The sequence below is a fragment of the Balaenoptera ricei genome, chromosome 1 (assembly GCF_028023285.1).
Source record: "Balaenoptera ricei isolate mBalRic1 chromosome 1, mBalRic1.hap2, whole genome shotgun sequence".
NCBI lineage: Eukaryota > Metazoa > Chordata > Mammalia > Artiodactyla > Balaenopteridae > Balaenoptera > Balaenoptera ricei.
In genome coordinates this window covers 16,360,001-16,384,918 of record NC_082639.1, presented here as the reverse complement: position 1 = coordinate 16,384,918, position 24,918 = coordinate 16,360,001, and the positions used below count along the sequence as shown (strand labels likewise).

The 24,918-nt window shown below is 39.5% G+C and overlaps 1 protein-coding gene across 3 annotated transcripts in view; it reads left to right on the top strand.

Moving 5' to 3' along the window:
• Window positions 1-2,692: 2,692 nt before the first annotated feature.
• The window catches only part of EIF4G3 (eukaryotic translation initiation factor 4 gamma 3), a 399,095-nt gene continuing 376,869 nt past the window's right edge, over window positions 2,693-24,918 (top strand). For all 3 annotated transcript variants that reach the window (XM_059915394.1, XM_059915429.1, XM_059915351.1), the window contains exons 1-2: window positions 2,693-2,804; window positions 3,141-3,303. The gene's annotated coding sequence lies outside the window, so the exon portion shown is untranslated. The remainder of the gene's footprint in view (window positions 2,805-3,140; window positions 3,304-24,918) is intronic.

The window sequence follows — 24,918 nt, the reverse complement described above, 5'->3', positions numbered from 1 at the left end:
GCAGGGCTGAGAATCAAATTCAGGTAATTTGATTCCAACAGCTGTACTCTTTATTGCTCAACACTGAGCTTTAAGCATCTATTTGGGAGCCTAGCTCAGCCTGGGGAGTGAGGAAAGGCTGCCTAGAGGAGGTGAGGCTTAAGCCAAGCCTTGAGGCAGGAGCAGGCATTAGCCAACGGGCTGAGAAGGGAGAGGATGGCTTGGGGTCGTAGTCCACACACAGACCCCAGGGCGAGGAAGAGAATAGCTTTGTCTGCAGTGGAGCAAGGTGGCTGCAGTTCTGGATCTGAGGTGGAGAGTGGCAGGATGGAAGCAGAGTCCAGATCCTGAAGGGCCTTGAATTTAGACTGGATCCTGAAGGCAATAGGGGAGCCATGGAGGGCTCTCAGCAGGCAAGTTCACAAAATCAGCTTCGCTTGTTGACAGTGCCTCTGGCCAGCGTGGGGAGGTTGGTCTGTGGAAGGCAATGGTGGCAAATCAGAACTGGAGTCAGGTGCCTGGGTTTGAATGCCAGCATTTCTACTTGAAAGTTATACAAGTTGCTTCTTCACATCTTTAAGCCTCAGTTTCTTTATTTGTGAATGGGATATAATAATACCTTGCAGAGTTGTTGAGGTGAATAAGAGCGAATCTAAGCAGAATGTTTAGCAGAGTTGTACCCTGGCACCCAGGACGTGTTCAATAAATATTAGCTTCTCTGTGCCAGACGGGAGGTGTTGAGCAGGGCTATGCTTTGGATGAAAGGAGAGTGCTCTACCTTTCTGACTTTGCTCCCTATAAGCCTTCCACATTGATTGCCTGGGGCCAGAATCTTATCAGGGACTTTTACATTATTTTGCCCAAGGTCTATCTGTTTCAAGAGAGATAATGCTCATAAAGTGCTTAGCAGAGACCAGACACACAGTAATCACCAGATGCTTGTAGCTATTAAGTTAGGAAATGAAACTAGCTCAGAAAAGAATAACAATTAAGCAATTATCAGTCTGTTATCAACCTAGTATAAATGGGAAGCCAAATTCTTTCCCAGGAACAGGTTTCCATTGGGATAAGGAAGTCTGAGATCTGGAACATAGAAGGAGAATCTGGGGAACTGCAGGACCATTTGGGAATTTTTCCTGGAGCCAGTCACGTCTAGAGAAGAGCAGAAAATCCAATCCCAGTTAAACAGGTGTTACAAATCCAAATGGTTTAGGATTCCAGAGTATGAAGTAGCTCCTGCCTTCCAGCCTGTAGATGGGGGGATGATGCTTCCTTTTCTACACTAGGAGCTGTGAAACCCTCTCCAGAAAGGTGCAGTTGTGCTATCACCCTCTTCCAGATGCTTTTTCCCAGAGGGAGCTTTTGGAGGTCCCAGGGACTGTCAAGAATTAAGCACCCACTATATGTAGAGCTTAATGTGAATTGAAAAAAAAAAAAAAAGGAAGGCAGTGTCAGGCAGTATAGCAGGAGGCAGAACCCAGCTCTAATTTTGTCTCTGCCAGCTACACTCTCCATGTGACCTTGGGAAAGTCTCTTGTCCGTTTCGAGCCTCAATTTTCTCAGCTTCTTCTGTTGTGTGATGGTATTGAGCCTCCCTGTGCCTCAGTCGCTACATTTGTGAAATGATTACCACCTCTTTCACAGGACTTTGTGAGATAATGAACTGCTCAGTGCCTGGTTACAGTTACTCCCTGGCTTGCTCCCTCATCTCTGCAATTCCTTTCCCCTCAATGCTCCTGTGCTTGCACAAGACCCCATTTGGGGGTGGAGTGTGTGGGCAGGGGGTGGGGGGGTGTTGGCTGGCCCTGCTGGGGAGAAAAGGAGCTTATCACCAAGTGTTATGCCGGCATAGGACACCGGGGAGCCGACCACTGGCTGCTGGTCAAAAGGCGCTCCAGTCTCTGGGCAGGCCTTGGAAGAATCCATCCACAGATCCCTAAGTTAAGGCTGCTGATTAGATAAGGAGGGTCGGATCAGGTCCCCAGGCAACTTGGGAAGCGGCAAGGTTCATTCGGACGAATGAACTTGGATTTCAGATCCAGGTTTGTCTCTGTCCTTTCCTGGCTGGATGACCTTGGGCCGGTCACTTTTCCTCTCTCAGACTCAGCGTGCTCTGGAAATGGGGCTCCTCATCCCGCTCACCTCTCTGAGTGGACGAGGGCGAAATGTAGACACAATGGACGGGAACTGCGTTAAGGGCCGGCGAGTGTTATTTGTTATGCTAATAGGTGCACGCGGCGGGCTCCTATCCAGCGGTTTCACTCCGGTTAAGCGGTTCCTCCCACCGTAACCGAGGTTTCTCGCCTCACCGCCTCCCGCCCCTGCGGACAGGGCTCTGCGGACCGCAGGGTCCAGGGCCGTTACCATTGTTCTTCGAGGCTGGGCTGCAGAGGAGGGCTCTCGCAGACCAGAGCTTGCCTTTGGTCTCTCCCTCCGCCCCGCACCCCAGCCGCAGCGAGCCTGGAAGCCCCTCTCGCCGATCTTTCCCGAGGAAGCGAGTCAGCCCCGGAGAACTGCCGAACGGCGGCCGAAGGCGCCCCCGAGTGTTTCCGAAGAACCCCGACCTCTCGCAGTCTCCGGAAAGAGCCGAAGGAGCTTCTCACCCTCGGCCTCCCGAGCTACTCCGAAAAGGCCCGAAGTTTTCCGAGCGGCCGTCCTGCCGGACTGCTGGAGGCGGCCGCAGCGCCATGTTGGATGCTCTGCTCGTTGAGTGAAGAAAATCCGCCGGCATCGCCTGAGCCCCGCTACCGAGAAGGGCGCCGCTTCCCCCAGGGAGGGGGATAAAGACCCCCTGCCGCCGGCCCATGAGGATATTGCCGTGAAAGGTCCGGTCTCTCCGCCTCCTGCCCCCGCCGGGTCCGGCCCCCCCCCTGGGGTCGCGTTGTCACGGAGACCGGCAGCCGGTGGTGCTGGCCCGCGGGGCGGCTGCTGCTGCCGGCGGCGGCGGCGGCGGCGGGCGTGTGTGACCGGCCCCGGCTCCCTCCTCCTCCTCCTCCCAGCCTCCCCCCGGCCCCCTGCTCCCGCCGCCTCCCCGGGTCTGCCCCCATCCCGCCCCCCCGCTGCCCCCGGCCCCTGCACCCCGGCGCGCCCGGTCCCGCTCTGGGGGGGTTGGTGGCTTCGCTTTGCCATGAGTTTACCGCAGAAACCGGCTCTGAAATCAGGCTCAGCGGCTGCAGCAGGAACCGGACCCGGCACCGGAGCGGCGGCGGCGGCGGCGGCAGCGGTACCGCCTCCTCACCCGGCGGCGGCGGCGGCGGCGGCAGCGGCGGCAGCGGCCCCTCCTCACCCGAACATCAGGGCCCTCCAGACCCAGGCGCCCCAACAGTATCCTTTTCACCTTCCTGCCGGCCCTTTGGCTCTCTTCGCTGCAGACCAGGGGGGCTGTGGCCCCTCCGGGGACTCTCCTGCCGGCAGCCACTGCCCAGCCAGGGAAGGGGCTGCTCCTCCAGCCCACGCACCCGGCTTGGCCGGAGCTTTTGGGGTCCCCCGGCAGCAGCACTGCGGGGCACCCCGGGACCCTCTGCACTACTGCGAAAACTAGCTCCACCGGCCTTGCTTCTGCAGCCCTTCCGTTTTGGAGCTGGGGGACCCTTCCCCTCCTCGCCTCTCCTCCCGTAAACCCTACCCGCCCCCCCCCTTTATTAGGCCGAATTTGCTGGTGCCTGTGACCAGCCCTGCAGGGAAGGCTTTTCTCTGATTGTTGTGAGGACTACACCCTCCTCATCTCCCTTCAGCTCCCCCTGCAGCGGGGCATGGTGGGCTTCTCTAATTATTATTATTAATACATAATAAACTTTATTGGTAAATTTCCTGTATGAAACTAAACTCAGCTCGTTCCTGAGGTAAGTTGGATTTTAAATCTACGGTGAAATTTTGCAGAAAGCACTCCCTCTGGCTAGTGTTTTTTAGCGATTGGGGGAGTTGTGGTTTGTGGTGGAACGCGATCTAGGGAGGAAATGTTAAACCGGACGCTTCCCTGCGTTTGACCTTTTTAAAGGAAGAGGAAATTAACAGACATTACCCATCACCCCCAAAAGTCTCACTTTTTGGAAGGCTTGTGTTATGCTGAATATTTTTAAAGGACTTTCATTTACTCTTCATAGGCCTGATGTCTAGAGGGTACCAGGGCCCCTGGAGGAAAGTCTAGTATTGAATGTGTCTAATTTCATGTTATTTGCTTGATTGTAGAATTTTTGGACAGCTTTGATTAAAAAGACTTGGTGACGAGGTATTTTAGTTAAAAACCAGCCGGTGAAGGTAAAACATTGAGTTCATGAATTCCACGGAGACTTAGGTATTATTAGCTACCTTAGAATAACATTTCATCATGCATCCCTCCCCCCAATCCATTGTATTTGTGTAAATCAATAAATAATCATTGGATGTTAGATGTGTTGTGTTTTTGTATTTGTGTCATCGTGTGTTTGACTTTTAGAGAGAGTAGGGTATTTGAGTAAGTGAGAAGCTAACTGCTGTGAGGTCCACAGTTATTTCACAGTCTGTAGTTTGATTCTTGTCTGTGTCCATTGCTTTGAGAAGGGGAAGGTATCTCCCTTCTAGAGTCATTCCAGGTCATCGTTTTGCTTTCTGTCAAGTGCCATTTTCTCTATTCTTTGAATATTATTAGTCCACATTTTTTCAATCCAAGCAGTGGTGGCGCAGAGTAAGATAAATTCCATTCCAGTGTCATGTGTGTACTGATTTCATAAGGTTGAACTGCAAGATTCTGTTCAATTAAGAATTGTTCACCAATGAGAATGGTTAGTGATACCTGAGTGTTTGTTGCTCCTCCAAAACCTGGTTAGTTTTGATCAGTATCCCTAGTTGCTTTACTCTGGGGGAAGAAGTTTGGCTGATATGCCTACTTCGAGGTGGAATTCAGTGCTGGATCTCTTAAACATATCTTGACTTAATGCTTTGTGAGTTTAAATTCCTTTTTAATTTCAGTTTGTTTTTTGTTGTTTTTTTTTTGGTCTTGATTGCCCATATTTGGTTAGGGCTCTAAGTTTCTATACTGCGCCACCAAGTAAATTATTCCTTACCTGCGTCTTGGAGCTGTTTTGGAAATTAAATGAAAGGAGGTCCACAGTATGTTTTCTTGACTACAGAGTGATAAGTAAGGACCTGAGTGTTGAATATGACAGTGCTTGGTGAGTTTGGTGGTGTTATTTGGACACAAAGAGCTGTGACTTAAGTGTTTCAAGTGTACTTTTTCTCAGCGCATTTCACAAAGGAAGGACTTATAAAAGCTGTGAGTTGGTTGCAACATAAAAGTAGTTACTACTACTGCAACAGTCGTTAAAGGGGATTTAAGATGTAATTTCTAGTGGAAATAACTTTTATACCTATACGTAGTAATATAGGATACTTGGTTTTATGTGGCTTTAAGTTTTTATTTTGCCTCATGTCCTCCAAGTAAGATTAAATTTTCTTCTTGATGTATTTCACAATTCTATTATCTTCTCTTTGCTTTACACATCGAAAGGTTACAAATTGCTAAAATCTAAAAGCTTGTATAGTAAATGAAGTGTAGATTACAGATTTCATTACAACATACCAATGGTGAAATGTTATCAGTGGTAATGGGGAATTGGTTAAAAATGGATTGAAATAGAGCAATTCTGCTTTTGTACACTGAATGGGGGAATTTGTATTTGTTTGATGAAAGTGGTTATCGTATAAGTTGATACACATTGAAGCATTGAGACTGGAGTGCAAATTTGGAGTTGCTCTTTCTATGGCTTGATTAACTCTCCAGTTCCTCAAAATATACGGGTGCAGTTGTGTTTGAATTGAATTAATAAGTTCAGATAGTATTTTAAATTTGTAAAAATATTAGAGATTCATGTAACAAGATGTCCTTCATTTGTACTTAGTGTTCAAGTGACAAATCAGAAATGATAGTGAATTTGAATTTAAATGGAACCTGCTTAAGTAAGCATTGGCATGGCGTGGCAGGCTCATAAGGCCATTTCATGGAAAGACGCCTTTGACTGCTGAGAGGCAAGGGATGGGGCATGGCAGAGGGTGGGCAGGAATGGTGGGGATGAAAGAAGAAGATAAACCCTGATATAAAAAGTGCTAATGGCAAGGGAGAAATATGCTTGGAGTTTTATAACATAATCCAATATGAATAGTTTATGAAATTGGCACCTTAGGATACTTGCCTTGAGATTTGCTCACCTCAGCTTCCCAGTATGAGGTTCCAAGAGGCTCTACTGAGAATCTCAGTAGTGATTCTTAACCTTTTCTGGGTAACAAACAACTTTGACATTTTGATGAAAGCTTGTAGATCCTCTCCACAGAAAATTGTACATGCATAGAAAATCTTGCTTACATTTTCAGGGAGTTCTTGGGTCCCCATTAAAAGCCTAGTTCTTTAGATGGAAATTTGCTCACCCTTGAGATAATTAAAGATAAATGAGTTTGAATTCAGGTCCCCAAGTAGTTCTGACTTAAACAGAACAATTTTGCAGTCTGTTATGAATACATGGTGTTCTATTTATATGGAAAGACTTCAGGGTGTAATTTCTCTCAGGGCTGCTGACACTTCTGGGGAGTCTAGTTACTGTTTGGGGGGAGTTGGTTTGGTTAAGAAATCAGAGCAGTGGGTTCTTTAAAGGAACTAAATTTGGCCTGTGGTGACCCAAAAATGACTTGTGTCCTCAGCTATTTTGTCTTAGATATGACATATATTAAAAGCAAATATTCCCTTTTTTTTTTTTTTTTGGTATTACAGTTTTCCTTTTTTTGTGTTCTGTGTTGATTTTCAGTTTTGTAGGCTGAAGCTAATAATGTTTGCTTTCTTCTTTTTTGCCTCTACCAAAGCTAAATCTGAATAATAACAATAGTGTTCATTTATTGAGTGCCTACTATTCTAGGAGCCATACATACATGGTTTTATTTAATTCTCACAAGGACTGTAATGAGTCTGTATATATTCCTCATCTGTAAAATACTGTCTGTATTTTACAGATGAGGAAACTAAAGTTCAGAGAAGTTAAGTAACGTTCCCACAGTTGTCTCTCTAGTAAGTAGTGGACTGCAGTTCAGACTGTGGTTCCAAAGCTTATGAATGTCCTTTGTAGTATGCTGTGCTACTTCTTACCAAGTCTGCATGTGGAAGTGGAAGGAAGGATACCCTCCCATGTTTGATAGCTAGGGGAAGTCTGTATAAAGTAAAGGAGCTCTGTGGAGTAATCTAGAATGCAGTGATGCTGCACCTTGTTTTAATTAGCTCATAGCCACACACTGCTAGACAAGTAGGTTATCTTTACCTCATTGAGCCTTAAAGCATAGGAATAGACCTGCCACATTTGATTCAGTGCATGTTTCTGCTTGTTCAGATGTTAGCAAGGCCTCCAGCAAAATACCTTTATAACTAGCAACTAGAACTCTGTAGCTTACGCAGTGGCCAGCAGTCTGTTTACTCCTAAGCCCCACCATCAACAAAGATGGATCTGTGCTTCGAGAGAGCAGATCCTCATCATCCTCTTCTAGCACGGGAGAGAGGGAGACCAATGCAAGATGGAGATAAAGAAAGAAGAAAGTTAGATGCCTGAGTCACATCAGCTCACATCAGTCACATACTGCTGCTACTCCCTGTCCTAGGCTTATGGGTATTTTCTGTCAAACTGAGAATTTAAATTACCTAAGGACTGATATGGTGCTTTTCCACATTGGGGTTTCTGATAAGATTTTTACAAAACGTCTGCTAAAAAATGTTTGAAACCCGTGTTTTAAATCATAATAGGGTTGCTATTTGTATTGGAGCTTTAATCTAAGTGGCAGGTTTTAAAATTGTTCATTTATCCAGCACCTACTGTGTGCCATACTCAGTGCTGGGTCTGGGGTTGAAATCTTTGCCCTCAAAGAACTTGGTCCAGACAGGTAAACGGACAGAATACCATGAGGCAAGTACAATAACTCTGCTATAAGAGCCTAGCCTGGGGGAAGGAGGAATTAGGGCTTCCTAGAAGAAATCTGAGCTAAATTAGAAGGATGAGTAGGAATTACCCAAGGTTTACAGAGCTTTCACCTTCTGCCGGCTGACTTTTCACAATTCCTTTGCTGTTGCTGCTGCATAGAATTTTAGTACTAAATGGATTTCAGGCATGTTTCAGGTTTTTATCAGGAGCAGAGAAGCTAGAAGGAGGTACCAGAGAACATGGTAATCAAAACACAATTGCTGTAGATTCAAAATATCTTCTGCATCATAATATGAGGAATTAGAGTATGAGAAGATATGTATCAGATCTGATCTCTGTGGTTGGTTCTTTCCTGGTCTCCTTCACACTCATCCCATAATACCCCCTTGCCCTTCTGATATTAAACTTTGGCTGGGAAGCAGTACTTGCTGGCCTTAAAATACAGATTTTACTTGGTGTATTGAGAAGTCCACCTGATTCGGAGTAAAAAAAAAAATCTGGATTCAAGTTTGGCTTTTCCATTTTAATGTGTTATCTTGGACTAGTCACATAACTACTTTGGGCATCAGTTTCCCCTTCTCTAAAATGACGGGGGTAAGACTAGTTTATAGTTTACAAAGTGATCCTCTTGAGTTGTAATGGCTTTTAATTCTGAAGATTATGGTTTGAGGTTTGTTTTGTTCTTGCAAGTAGGCGGGAAGGATTTATAGAGACCTATTAATGGTTTCTTAGTTTGTCTGATGGTCAGTGACACGTTTCTGTGGTGACTTACTGATACTAGAGGCATTCTGACGTGGATCATAGGGAAGGCAGCTTGCTCATATGAGAAGAAACCTCTGGTTTTTGTTTTATTAACGTTAGATTTAGCCAAACAGACTGAAATACTTCTGTGACTTTAGTAGTGAAGACTGTATTGTCTGTGGTGGGATGGCTTGAGGCTGTAAAATAAGGTTGCCGCCATGGTCAGATGCTGCCTTGCTCTGGGTGATGATCCAGGTAGTTCATTATGAGGTATGAGGGAAAGTAAGTTCTGAAGTAAACGCCTGTGATGAGAAACAATCTATTTTTACTTTAGGAATAATACTTCGAGCTAATATAATACGAAATGAAGTATTTCCTGATTATTAGGTAGGCGCCTGACTTCAAGTAATGTGTAAACTGCAGGTAAGATTTACATGGATGAAATATTGCAGGATCCCAAGATACTTCTGAATTCTCAATTGGTTCCTAGTTCTTTGGCTTGCTGCCAATCAGAAGTTTTTCAGTCTCCTATACTCTTAACTGAAATTTGAGATAGTTTGAACTATTTAAAGTACATTTGAAATTTGTCAGTTTTTATGATCTTTATTAACTAGTAGTTGTTTTGTACTTTTTTGAGCCCTGTGTGTGTGTTTCCTGACTCTTCTGAGACATTAAATTTTATTTGTAGAGAATGTAAACTCCATAAAGGCAGAGATTTTTGTTGCTTTTGTTCACTATTGAATTGCTAGCACCCGTAACAGTGCTTGGCAGGTAGTAGGAAGTCTATAAATATTTGTTGAATGAAATGTTGATTAAGTTAGAGTCTAGGAATCAGTTTAAGATAAGTTTTGGGGTAATAGAGATGGCATCACAACACACTTTTCGCACTCAAAGCTGCCCTAAATTGTTTGCACTGATGTGTAATTGAATTGAAAATAGTTCCATAATTTCCTTTGAGATGGCATAAGCATTGACCCAGTTTACATAGCCATCTAAAATGGCTGGGTTACATTTGAAGTATAGATACTGAGGATTAGAATTTGTATAAAGGCCAAGGAGAAAAAACATTTATAGTCAAATGTTACTATTAAAATTTTTGTTTTATAATTATGAGTAACACATCATCAATTCAGAAAATTTTTAAAATATGGAAAAGTAAAAAGTCAGTCATAATCTTAGTACATAGAGATAACCACTGTTTAACATTTTGGTTTATTTCTTGTCCTTTTTTCTATGGACTTAATTTTAATGGACTTAAAATCTGCCCTTTTTTGTAACATAAGGTTAAATTACATATAGTTTTGTATCTTGCTTATTTTGTTACTTAACTATCTGCCAGCAGAAACTACTTTTTGAATAGTTTTATTCTTCATCAATTTGGAATGAACTATTTTTGTTTCTTTGGAAAGGTCTTCTTTCACCTTTGGCTTGTAGCTCAGAAGTTATCACTACACATTAGAAAGAGAAGGGCTGAAACCTTTATCAAGAAGTCAAACATTTTTGACTTGTGCCTGTAATGTTTTGCATTATTTACGACATTAAAACTTGATCTAACTTCACAGATTTTCCCCCCTACAGTTATGTACATTTAAAAAATTATTCCTTTGAATCCATCTTCATCCATATATTCAATCATACTTAAAAAAGACGTGGCCAGGGTGGTATTTGCTAGTTATGAATTGTATACATGTGTGATATTGCCTTGATTCCTTTAATTTGTTTCAACAAACGTTGGTATTATATGGAGTGATTGAGGAGGGAGGAAAAGACCATATGCGGTCTCATGTCGAGTTAGGGAAATAAGATTGAAACGTGGGAACAAACGGAATTTTGGAATAACAAGGGGGAAAACTAGGTGGCAATAGAAATAAGTACAGCCAGTTTTGAGCCAGAATACAGTATTTTTACATTGAGAATGGAAAGGACTGAACCTTGAAGATAGAATGGAGGAATGTAAGAAAGAAAGGGTGAGTGACTCCTGACTCTTTCTAGGCCCTAGAAAATAGCATATAAGAAACAATTTGAACTGAAAGATGAATTTTTAAAAAATTAAAAAGAAGAGTTTAAGCCTGTAGTCAGGCTTAAGGGTTTAACCCTGTAGTCAGGGTTTGGTTCGGCAGAGAGGAATGGGTTGTGGTGAGTGGGTGATCAGCATGAACAAAGATTTGGGCCTGAAATAAGCACGGTGTATGCTGGATTGTAAGGGTCCTGAGCAGTATGCTTGGAGTGGAGGAGTCTTGAGGTTGAATGCTTGAGATAATGGATCCAGATTCTAGAGGACTTTGAATGAATAAGAGAAGAGCTTAGACCTCACTTGTGCAAAACCATTGCTCTTTTTTTTGGACAGCTTTATTGAGATATAATTTGCATACCATACAAGCCACCCATTTACAGTGTACAGTTCATTGGTTTTGAGTATATTCACAGAATTCTGCAACCATCACTGTAATAAATTTTGGAATATTTTCATCACTCCCAAAAGAAACCCATTAGACTCACCAGTCCGCCCCCCCCCCCAGTTCTCTCTGCCCTAGGCAAGTACTAATCTACTTTCAGCCTATAGAGATTTGCCTATTCTGGACATTTCGTATAGGAATAATACAATATGTGGTCTTTTGTGAGTGGTTTCTCTCACTTTGCATAATTTTTTTGTGGTTCATCTATGTTGTAGCGTGTTTTAGAACCTTTTTTAAAAATTGTTGGAGAATATTCCAAGTGTTACATTTTCTTCATTCATCTGTTAATGGACGTTTGGGTGGTTTAAACTTATTTACTATTATGAATAATTATAATTGTGTGGATGTATGTTTTCATTTCTCTTGAGTATATACCTAAGAGTACAGTTGCTGGGTTTTATGAGGTAACTCCATGTTTAACATTTTGATTAACTGCCAAACTGTTTTCCAAAGTGACTACCATTTTACATTCCTACCAGCAAAAGATGAAGGTTCCAACACTTGGCATTGTATACGTCTTTTTGATTATAGGCCGTTCTAGTGGGTGTGAAGTAATATCTCATTGTGGTTTTGATTTGCTTTTCCTTGATGACTAATGATGTTGTGCATCTTTTTGTGGGCTTATTGGCCATTTATCTTTGGAGAAATGTCTGCTCAAATCCTTTGCCCAGTTTTTAGCTTGGTTGTCTTTTTATTATTGAGTTGTAAGAGTTCTTTATATATTCTGGATACAAGTCCCTTTTCAGATATAACATTTGCAAATATTTTTTCCCATTCAGTGGGTCATCTTTTCACTTTTCACCCTCCGAAGCACAAAAGTTTTTAATTTTGATGAAGTCCAATTTATCTGTTTTTCTTTTGCACCTGCGCTTTCATATTGTGTCTAAGAAGGCTTTGCCTAATTCAAGGTCATGAATATTTACTTCTTTGTTTACTTCTAAGAGTTTATAATTTTAGTTTGTACATTTAAGTCTCTGATCCATTTTGAGTTAATTTTTGTGTATGATGTTAAGTAGGGGGTCCAAGTTTATTTTGCATTTGGATATCCAGTTGTTTCAGTACTATTTGTTGAAAAGACTGTTCTTTCCTCATTGAATTGTCTTGGCACTTTGTCAAAAATCAATTGCATTTCTTTTGTTTCGTTGTTTTTTTTTTTTAATTGGGAAACTGGTGATGAAAACAGTAGTTTTGAAGATTTATTTGGTTGAGGTGTGCAAGTTGAAATAAGGAACAGGAAAGATTAGGAGAGTAGGAATGGCATCACAGAACTATGTGTAAGGTTTTATAATCCATTAAATGTTTGAGATTTAGTGAGGTATGCTAATTTTTTATGACTTATTGAATAAACAAACTTTGACCATTTCTTCCTTTTGTATAATGCCTAGAACTATTCAAAAGAGATTTTGCCTGCTTCTATTATTAAGATAATTCCTATTAGGCAGTGATAATTTTGTAAGAAGTAAGGTATGGGCATTTGACTACTTTGCTGTCCTGTGAAGAATTGAAATTGTAAGTTACAAATTCTTGGGTTATTGTATTTCACATAGAATGTTAGTTCTGCATAAAGCATTTATGTAATTTTCAAGTTAAATTTGATTTTTTTATTTATTAGGTTATACCCTCAGTCTACGCTAATGTTCTTTATATTATTATAAAGAAACAAAATAGAGAAATACTGCTAATCTCTAACAGGATTCTTTTTACTATTTAGAAAAAGACCACATTAAAGAAGAGGCTCTGTATAACCTTTCAGGTCTGATAAAAACAGGGTTTATTTGCTTTGGATGAAGATTTGCCACACACAAGAAACTTCTTCAGTGACTTGAAATATTACAGTGTGGGAATGGGGTTGCTGATTTTTAAAGATTATGTCTGTCTACTTTTTAAGTTTTATAAATTACTATGCGTATCTTTAGCTTAGCTCTTACTAAATATTCAAAGGAAGAGAGTCTTAATTAACCTAAATGTAGAATTTTAAGGACATCAATACCTGGTTAATATTGTTGAGTCTTTGAGGCTAATATGTCATATTCAGCTGATACTTTCAATATTGTTGATCTTTTTCAGAAATAATAGAATTTGGAACCAGTCCAACTTCCTGAGGTAACTGCTGTTTCAAAAGCATACAGCAGAGTACTTAACCTTAGCTTATTACCTTTTATGCAGTGACTGGGTGAGTGTACTTGAATATGGTACATTTTAGGCAAGGCAGTGAAAGCTGAATGCTGCTCTGGAAAGTCAGTGATTTCATTCTTGACCTTTAAAAAATCATAATTAAAAAATCGAAGCATGTAAATACGCATTAGCTTACTTTCGCATTACATAAGTCTACTTTGGGGATCTCCCTGTCCAACTTTATGGCCCTCTCCCTCAGGGGCGTTTGTTCAGAGGCTAAGGGAAATGAGGATGACTTGCCTAAGCATCAAGTTTATGCCAGCTCAAACTGATTTGAAATCTTTAATAACATGAACCACTTTGACCTACTAGTAGGGTAACCGAAGATCCCCTTTCTCCTGTAATGGTCCTGGTTTGGATGGTAAATTATACGGTCATCCTACCTAGTAACCATTATATAGCTTAGAAAATTAGGCATCTTTATGCTATTTCTAGATATGTTACTAAAATGCTTTGTGAGGCAGCAAAACATTTTATATCCTTTGGTCCAACAATTTGTATTTTGTATTTGACCTTGTAGTTATTACAGAAGTCTTTGACATTAGCATGTCAACTAAGTAGGAGCAAAGTATTGTCAGCTCCCAAAAAAAAAAAACTTGATTTGAACTAATTTTAGACTTGCAGAAAACCTGCCAAAATAGTAGGAGGAGTTCCCTTGTATCTCTCACCTCCTTCCCCTACTGTTAGCATCTTCCATAACCAGTATAATCATCAAGAACAGGAAATTACCATTGATACAGTATTTTCAGCTAAACTACAGACCTTATTAGAATTTTTACCAATTTTTCCACTATCCTTTTAGTTATTCTTTTTCCTTAGTCTTTTCCAGTCTGTGATTGTTCCTCTGTCTTTCCTTATCTTTCATGACCTTGATGCCTTTGAAGATTACCAGTCGGTTATTTTGTAGTATGTCCCTCAGTTTGGGTTTATTTGATGTTTTCTCATGATCAGAATGAGGTTATGAATTTTGGTAAGAATAGCAGAATGCATCCTTTAGTAGTGTATCATATTAAGAAGTTCGATAGTGTATCATATTAAGAAATTCCTGATGTCCGTATGTAATGGTTACTTTGATTACTTGGTTAGATTGGCGTCTGCATGGTGGGTCATTCTACTGTGGCGTTACTATCTTTCTCTTTGTAGTTGATAAGTATCTTGTGGAAGACTTTGCAAATACTGTTTCTCCTCACACTTTGGCCCACTAATTTCAGCAATTGGTGGATCTTAACATGCAACGTTTATTAAGTTTGTGGTTGCATAATTGGGGCTATTTCTCTCTTCTACATTTATTAATTGTAATTCTGCTGTGAGGAAGAGCTCTCCTCCATTTATTGATTTATTCTGTTATATATTTATATCATCACGGAGTCACGGATATGTATTATCATTATTTGTTTTGTTGCTCAGATTATTCCAACTTTGGCCATTAGGAGTTCCTTCAGATTGGCTCCTGTGTTTTTCTACCCAGCCACCAACCTGTTTGTTTTTTGCCGTGCTATGCGGCTTGCAGGATCTTAGTTCCCCTACCAGCGATTGAACCCAGGCCCCTAGCAGTGAAAGTGTGGAGTCCTAACCACTGGACTGCCAGGGAATTTTGCCCCCCCCCCCCCCTTTCTTTTTTAAAGCATTTCTTTACTTTCTGACAACACAAGATGTTTCAGGTTCATATTGTATTTTTCCTGCCTCAATGCTGTGATCAAACACTTCTCCAAGAAATCCTGACTCTTTTTATTGGAAAATGGTATTAGTGACCAAGCTCTGGGCCGAGGTGTGTTCAATGTTACTGGAATGTCATTGCTTCTAGGCCCTATCGGCAGACAAAATTAGGAAATATATATATATATATATATATATATATATACACACACATATATATACACACTAACCCACTTGTATACACATTATCTGTATTTCTGTATTTGTATATACATTAAAAACCACGAGTTTATACTAATAGCTCGAGTTCCACTGCAATGCCACCCAGTTTGTTTTAACATTCCCCTTTTCCTTATTTATTAAATATCTCCAATAATGAGAAACCTGGCTCTCATTATCTACAATCTACTCAGCTAATTATAGTATATACATAAAAAGTTTGAGAATTGCTAACCCTATTCCTCTACTTTTAGTTTTGATTGTTTATTTTGGATATGTGAAACATTACTCTGGTTCTAAGATTCTGAGTTATATTAAAAAAAAAAAAAAAGATATACTCAGAGAAGTGTTACTCCTATCTCTGCTACCCAGTTTCTCTTTCCCCCTTCTTTCCCACCTGTACCTGGAGGTAACCAGTCTCTTAATTTCTGGTTTATCTTTCCTGTATTTCTTTTATACAAATGAGTAGATACCTGTACATTTCTTAGATCCCTTTTCTTACATGAAGGTAGCCATGTGGTCATGGTGAATCCCCTAATTCCTTGAGTTCTAGTTTTCTCATCTGTAAAATGAGGAAAATAGTACCTCTCTCCTTTTCCAAGGGTTATGATAATGATTGAGATAATGAAAGAGAAAATGCTTTCTAAACTTTATGATGGCGTTTATAAAGCAACAGCATTAGTGGTTTCTGTTCAGGGAAATGACTTATTTGACCTTGTGACACAGTACAAGAAGCTTTTGTTACTGTGAAACAATTTGAGAATTAAAACATAGTTTTTTTGTTGTTCTACTTTTTCATTTTTATTATTTTTACCAATTTTCAGTATGGTTTTAGGTTATCACAGCATATCATGTGTAATTACTTAATTTTTTATTTTTGAGCTTGGCCAGCATCTGAATTCCCCAAGAGTCAACGTTTTTAATTTGTATTAAAACTTGGTCAGATTTAAAAAGTATTCCTTCTTCTGTTAGCAGAGTAGATAAAAGAAGGAAATGTGTAGAGGTTTTTGTATTGTTTTTGTTTTTGCTTTGTTTTGCTCCCAGAGACTTGAATTTGAAGGGCTTTTTATGTTTAGGTTGTATTGGGAACTGCAAGTCCAGTGTCTTTACTTCATATCTAACAGTTTGATTTAGTCAGAAGATGAACGTATTTCACATTCTTTGAGTTTTTAAGAGTAAATTCTTTTGATGAGATTTGAGGTCGGAGACGTACTCTAGTTAATAACCCTGTGGAACCCATGGATAAACCACCTACATTGTTTTTTATTGTTGTTAAATTTTGAACGCCAGGTCTGATGAATTGTTTTACCTGAAGGAGCTTAACTGAAATAGAAATTTAGTCATTAAAAGTTACAGTTCATATGCACTTTAAAAATCACAACCCCCTTTCTTCAATTAACCATATATTTATTACGGAGTCTAGGTACAAAAAGTAAGTCTGCATACATTTAGTGAAATTAAGGCTTTGGTCTATTCATAGGAGTACTGTGTGTGAAAATGAGTGGCAGTGGTAAGGACAGTTGTGAGAAGCTTCCAACTGTCAGATGGCAAAATAGCCTTCACACACATACTGCTGGTCACTTTTTCTAATTTTTCTCAGAATATTTGGAGAGGCAAGTCATGTTTCTTTTGTATTCCAGAAACATATTTGTGAAAATAGCTTAGTTGCTATTCAACTGAATGGAAGAGGACAGCTGGTAATGGTAAGGTTAGGATGCTCAAGGGAGAAGGAAAGAACTAATGGAATCTTGAGAAAAGAATAAGAAGTAGAACAGGGAAGGGAAATATTGGTCATTGTTTTGATACCACAGGTTAAGCTAACAGTGCCTGAGGCTTAGTAGACACACAATCATTGTTTATTAAATGAACAAAGGAGCAAGTTTTATTAAATAATAGTACGTGCTAGCTGTTGAAGGAGATACAAAAGAAACCTGAAATGTGCTCTCTGCCTCTTATGTACTCTAGTCAAACAGTTAAAAATTTAAGGTGCTCTCTGAATGGAGGTAGGAGATCAGAGGCCTGAAAGATCAGTGAGAACTAGAGGAATAGGAAGTAAGATTTGGGTAGATGTAAGGGGAAGGACATTTGCAGTTTATTTATTTATTTATTTATTTAGCTAGCTAGCTGCACTGGGTCTTAGTTGCCGTATGTGGGATCTTCTAGTTGCAGCCTACAGGATCTTCAGTTGAAGGATGCAAACTCTTAGTTGTGGCATGTGGGATCCAGTTCCCTGACGAGGGATTGAACCCAGGTCCCCTGCTTTGGGAGCACAGAGTCTTAGCCACTGGACCACCAGGGAAGTCCCAGGACAATTACAGTTGAGGGAGGATACATTTATAGCAGTTAGGAAATGGTATATAGTATGTTTGGGGTAGTCAGAAGACCTGCTTGGCTGAAATGGAAAACATAGAATGTGCAGTACATGTGATAGTTTTGGAGACTTTTGCGTATTTAGCTAAATAATCTGTACTTTTATCTTGTAGTAGGTGGAAGTTTATTGAAGACTTAAGACCTGCTAACATGTTTGGTCATTACCGGAAGATGAAGATTGTGCTGAATGGGTTGAGAGAGACAGGAGGTATGGAGACTATATGCTAGTTCCATTAAAGGTTTTCCAAGGTTTTACTGCTGCACATTGAGGCTAGAGGGAAGTGAAAAGGAAAGGATGGTCATATCATGAAAGCTATAAAAGAAAGAAAGATTTGACTATCCTTGATAAAAGAAAGTAAAAAGTTAAAACTGACTCCAAGCCTTTGAGACTGGAAAATTATGCTGTCATTGATGGAGTAAGAAAGATGTAGGGTTTAATTTTATATCACGTTTTGAGATAGTGGGCAGATAAATTCAGTTTAGGACATGTTGGATTTGAAATGAATGGAACGTCTTACTCATTTAACAAATGGAGATAACTGGACATGTTTGGAAATAGGGAGATGAAGGTCACATGAGCAGAAAGGGCTGGGAAAACAAATGTGTGAAAATATAAGCATAATGGAGAACGTGAAGAGAAAAGCAAAGGTTCTAAGTCCATGCAGTGTCCAGTGATTTGATGAAGATGATGAAACTGTAGAAAAGAGGAAGCGGCTGAGAGGAAAGAGAACCAAGAAAGCACAATCTTTTTATGCTTTCCTGGTTAGGTTCCCACTGAGCTTTATGTAGCTGGAGAAGGTGACATTTAATACTTGACAGGTAGCCTTTTGATTTTTTTTAAAAAATAAATTTATTTATTTTTGGCTACGTTGGGTCTTTGTTGTTGTGCGTGGGCTTTCTCTGGTTGCGTTGAGCAGGGGCTACTCTTTGTTGCGGTGCATGGGCTTCTCATTGTGGTGGCTTCTCTTGTTGCGGAGCACGGGCTCTAGGTGCACAGGCTTCATTAGTTGTGGCACGCGGGCTCAGTAGTTGTAGCTCACGGACTCTAGAGCGCAGGCTCAGTAGTTGTGGCACACGGTTGCTCCGCGCATATGGAGTCTTCCCAGACCAGGGCTTGAACCCGTGTCCCCTGCATTGACAGGCGGATTCTTAACCACTGTGCCACCAGTGAAGTCCTAGCCTTTTGATTTAAACTCCAAACTCTGCTTAAGTAATTGTTGCTACATTTAAGGAAGATTGGGGACCGAAGAGAAATTTCTTTCTCTTTCTTTGCAAGCCTGAAATTAGTCCTTGATGGACTTTGGTTTGGGTACTTATATTTAAATCTATACTTTTGCTTATTCTCTATAATAATGGCATATTTTATAATAAAAACCTTTAAATATACTTAAATCACATATTATCTACCTTGGCTACTCAAAAGCTGTTGTTATTGGGGTTCTGGGCTCAGTTATTATGAAATCATTCATTTGAATTCACATTTTTAATAAAGGATTTTATATACTAATCAGGAATTAAGCATAGCATAATGAACTCAGTGTTACCACCCTTAATTGATAAATTTCAAGAAGGAGAAAAGGAACTGATGTTTTAGCTAGATTTTGTCTCGTTATTGTGGACTGATGTATAATTTCTTAAGCTTTTTGAAATAGTGAAAGTATCTTGTGGATGATGAATTTTTGTACCTAAGGAGTTTGGTTTACAAATTGGGAACTGCTTTGTTAGTCCAGTATTTGTACCAGCTGGGAACTGGTGATTTGGCAAGCTGTTTCACGTGGAATGTAGAACAAAGCAGAGATGGGATACTTTCTTCATAGGTTCTAAATAGAAATCTGTTTTGGGGACGTCCCTGGCAGTGAGTCCAGTGGTTAAGACGCTGTGCTTCCACTGCAAGGGGCACGGGTTCGATCCCTGGTCAGGGAACTAAGACCCCGCATGCCACATAGCACAGCCAAAAAAAAAAAAAATCTGTTTTCTTGTTTATGTATCCCAGCTTAGTCATTCAGTAGATATTTATTGAGCACTGACAATGTGTCCTGGGCTAAGCACGGAGAAATTAGAAATAAGTCATAGTCTTTGTCCTCAAGAAGTTTACAGTCCTAATGCAGGAGACAGATATGTAAGAGGGTAAGTAAACAGGAATCAGAAAGCATAGGACCCGTGAGAGCTCTGAGGGGGGTCACTTCACTTAAGGGTGTGGGTGGGAGAGAATTGGGAGGAATGAGGGAAGAGGCTTCCTGGAGAAGGGGGTACTTCTAAACAATCTGGAAGGATGACTGAGCCACGTGAAAGATAATGGTAGGACAAAGAGTATTTCAGCCATGAATCAGCACATACAGAGACTTAGGACAGTGAAAATGACTTGTTCATCATTGCTGGAACAACAGTTTGGAGGGGAGAAGTGGATAATCAGAGGCCACAGAAAAGGGCCGTATAAGCCATGCTAAGGAGCACGGATTTCAGCCAGATGACAGTGAGGAGCCATCAAAGCTGTAGGCTGGGAAATGATGTGGCCAATTTGTGTTTTAGAAGGACCCTTCTGGAATGTTGTTAGGCAGGAGGATCAGATTATATATTTTTAGTAAATAATTCAAATCCAAGATTGATACATGGGTTATAATTTTTACTTGGGACTCTTAAGATAGGTTGTATATACTTTTCCTAAGGATGACTTTCAGTTCATTTACTTTTTTATCTGCAGTTTTCCAAATTTATGAATTATGTGTAGATATTTTTGTTTAAGAGACTTGGAGCTAGGTTAATTTCCCTGGTTGTTACCAACCTGTATTTAAAGATAACTCGGACTTTATTTTAAAAAACACATGTAGTTCTGATTTAAGTTTCAGCCTTTGTTTACAGTTGATGCATGGTTTGTCGGAGATTCATGGTGGATAGCTTGTAAGTTTATAGTTTAAAAGGCATATTGTCTTGGTACTCAAATAAAGGAACACTTAATAGTGAAAGTACCTCCTGGCTAACAGGGCATTTTTTGTCATAGATATATATGTATTGTATATATCTATATCTCCTTGTTAGTTCAGCTAGGAATTTGAAATATTAGGTTAATTTGACTGCCTTTGAAATGAAAAGGGAAATTATTAAGGTGTAATGCCCAGATGAGCCATGGGATATGAAACGAGAAAGCAATTAGGAGTTGTTTCTCAGCCCAGTACTTTATTGGAAATCACAACTTCGAAAAATATATTTGGATAAAAGCTCTCCAGAGAGTGGGCATAGAGGGAACCTACCTCAACATAATAAAGGCCATATATGACAAACCACAGACAACGCTGTTCTCAGTGGTGAAAAACTGAAACCATTTCCTCTAAGATCAGGAACAAGACAAGGTTGCCCACTCTCACCACTATTAATTCAACATAGTTTTGGAAGTTTTAGCCACAGCAATCAGAGAAGAAAAAGAAATAAAAGGAATCCAAATCAGAAAAGAAGGAGTAAAGCTGTCACTGTTTGCAGATGACATGATACTATACATAGAGAATTCTAAAGATGCTACCGGAAAACTACTAGAGCTAATCAATGAATTTGGTAAAGTAGCAGGATACAAAATTAATGCATAGAAATCTCTTGCATTCCTATACACTAATGATGAAAAATCTGAAAGAGAAATTAAGGAAACACTCCCATTTACCACTGCAACAAAAAGAATAAAATACCTAGGAATAAACCTACCTAAGGAGACAAAAGACCAGTATGCAGAAAACTGTAAGACACTGATGAAAGAAATTAAAGATGATACCAACAGATGGAGAGATAGACCATGTTCTTGGATTGGAAGAATCAATATTGTGAAAATGACTATACTACCCAAAGCAATCTACAGATTCAGTGTAATCCCTGTCAAACTTCCAATGGCATTTTTCACAGAACTAGAACAAAAAATTTCACAATTTGTATGGAAACACAAAAGACCCCGAACAGCCAAAGCAATCTTGAGAAAAAAAAAAATGGAGCTGGAGGAATCAGGCTCCCCAACTTCAGAGTATACTGCAAAACTACAGTAATCAAGACAGTATGGTACTGGCACAAAAACAGAAATATAGATCAATGGAACAGGACAGAAAGCCCAGAGATAAACCCACACACATATGGTCACCTTATTTTGATAAAGGAGGCAAGAATATACAGTGGAGAAAAGACAGCCTCTTCAATAAGTGGTGCTGGGAAAACTGGACAGCTACATGTAAAAGAATGAAATTAAAACACTCCCTAACACCATACACAAAAATAAACTCAAAATGGATTAAAGACCTAAATGTAAGGCCAGACACTATAAAACTCTTGGAGGAAAACACAGGAAGAACACTCTTTGAAGTGTGTTGCTGTGAAGTGTAAATCACAGCAAGGTCTTTTTTGACCCACCTCCTAGAGTAATGGAAATAAAAACAAAAATAAACAAATGGGACCTAATGAAACTTAAAAGCTTTTGAACAGCAAAGGAAACTATAAACAAGACGAAAAGACAGCCCTCAGAATGGGAGAAAATGTTTGCAAACAAATCACGAACAAAGGCTTAATCTCCAACATATATAAGCAGCTCATGCAGCTCAATATTAAAAAAACAAACCACCGGATCAAAAAATGGGCAGAAGACCTTAGTAGACATTTCTCCAAAGAAGACATACGGATGGCCAAGAAACACATGAAAAGCTGCCCAACATCACTAATTATTAGAGAAATGCAAATCAAAACTATAATGAGGTATCATCTCATACCGGTCAGGATGGCCATCATCAAAAAATCTACAAAAAAATAACTGCTGGAGAGGGTGTGGAGAAAGGGGAACCCTCATGCATTGTTGGTGGGAATGTAAATTGATACAGCCACTCTGGAGAACAGTATGGAAATTCCTTAAAAAGCTAAAAATAGAATTAATATATGACCCAGCAATCCCACTACTGGGCATATACCCAGAGAAAACCATAATTCAAAAAGACACATACACCCCAATGTTCATTGCAGCACTATTTGCAATAGCCAGGACATGGAAGCAACCTAAATGTCCATCAACAGAGGAATGGATAAAGAAGATGTCATATATATATACAATGGAATATTACTCAGCCATAAAAAGGAACGAAATTGGGTCATTTGTAGAGACATGGATGGACCTAGAGACTTATACAGAGTGAAATAAGTCAGAAAGAGAATAACAAATAATTGTATATTAACACATATATGTGGAATCTGAAAAAATTGGTATAGACGATCTTATTTACAAAGCAGAAATAGAGACAGACCACAGATGTAGGCAACAAACGTATGGATACCAAGGGGGAAGGGGGGGTGGTGGGATAAATTGGGAGATTGGGATTGACATATATATACTATTGATACTATGTACAAAATAGATAACTAATGAGAACCTACTGTATAGCACAGGGAACTCTACCCAGTGCTCTCTGGTGACCTAAATGAGAAGGAAATCCAAAGAAGAGGGGATATATATATATATATGTATATATATATAGCTGATTCACTTTGCTGTACAGTATAAATTAACACAATATTGTAAAGCAACTATAGTCCAATTAAAAAAATAATTTAAAAAAAAAAGAAAAATGTATTTGGAGGGACTCCTTCTTATGACAGAAGGATTCTTAAAGGTGAAACACTTTTTGTTCTGAGAAGTGAAACTGAGTTGAACCAGAACAGGAGAAGGTAATTCCATTGAGTATCAGGTTATTTGGCCTCTCCGACTCTCTCAAAAAAGATTAGTAATTCATATTTTATCCACTTGTTTTCAGTTCCTTTAAATAAGCACTGAACTGTGCTTTAGTTAACAATGTTATGTGATTAAAAAGAAAAAAAACCCCAACCCTTATTTGTTTTTCTTATTGGAAGCACTTCTTCCTGTGTCTGAACATGTTTAACATTAGTAGTCTATGAAGAGAACTGGGTTATTGCGATCAGAGGCACGCTCCTAGTTGCGAGAATGGTTTTTGAATGCTCTTTTAGGCACTTAAATTATTTTTGCTTTGAGAAAAGAGATTGTTCACTGTGCTTTAGGAGCTGGTAACTAAGTCTGATGCTTATTAGCCCTTAACTAAGAAAAATGGAGCTTGCTGACAAAAAATAGGTGGTTTTATAGGCCTGTGAAACCCAACAGCATGTTCAGCAATGTAAACAATGGCAGCTGTCTTATGCTGGCTTGTCTGTTCGAAGTGTAATGAAACTGCTTCTCACAAATGGCTTCACCTGCTGACTCATCTTCCAGTCCCTAAACAACCATAGTATCCAGCATTATTTAATGCTGGGATTGAGAAGAAAAAGAATCCAACTCTTAGAATCTGAGGGTAGGAATGGATCATGGAAATCCTTTAACTCAGCCCCTTCTCAGATGGCCTCGAAAGAAAGGTCATTGTGGTGGATGCCATATTTTGATAGTTATAAGAATTAGTGGTACTACTATTCAGAGAGCCATTAGAATCTTCTTGAATGATTGAGGGCTCTTTTCTGTATAGAAATCCTTGAGATGTACTTTTTAGCTTTCCTACAAAAATAATACATTCTGAAAGTGGTCGTAAGTCACTGGTACAGGGGCAGCACACATTTAACGCCTGCTGTATACTGTAGGAGGAATGTGGGAAGAAGTAAAATGAAAGATGGGCGTTGTTCCTGAAAAACTTCCAATTTAACTAGAAAATAGATATGAGAAAAGAGTGGGAAACATTTAGGAGTCAATTTATTAATGAGTGTATAAGCTGATTTACCTGATACATTGTGAAAGAGGCTTGTGTAAATTTATGTGAGCTCTTAGAGCAGTGGATGCAAAAAAATCTCTTGCAGAAGTGAAAACTTCCCAATTATATTTTAATTCTATAGATTGGAAATTACATTCCAAGAAATTGAGGCAAAATTTCCACAGAAAGCACAGCGAAAACCGTTGACTTAAAATAGTGGTTCTCAGGGTTTTTTTTGTTTTTTTTTAAATCTCAAGAGTCCTGTACATTATTAAATATTATTGAGGATCTCAGAGAGCTTTTCTTATGTGGGCTGTAGCTGTTGATATTTATATTAGATATTAAAATGAAAAAATTAAAAATATTCACTTAATTAAAAACAAGACAAACCCACTATAGATTAACTTAAATAATTGAAAAATAACTTTTTCAGAACAAAAATTAGTGTGAAGAGTGACGTTTTATATTTTTGCAAATCTCTTTAATTTCTAGCTTAAAAGAATGTAACTGGATTCTCATATCTGCTTCTGCATTCATTCTGCTATACAGTGTTTTGTTTGAAGAAAATCTGGTCTCAGATCAGATTTGGGAAGGAGACTGGGAGGGAGAGGAGTATTTTAATGTCTTCCTCAGATAATTGTGGATATTCTTTATTATTATATGAAAACTTGACAATGGTAGTTTCTTTTCTTT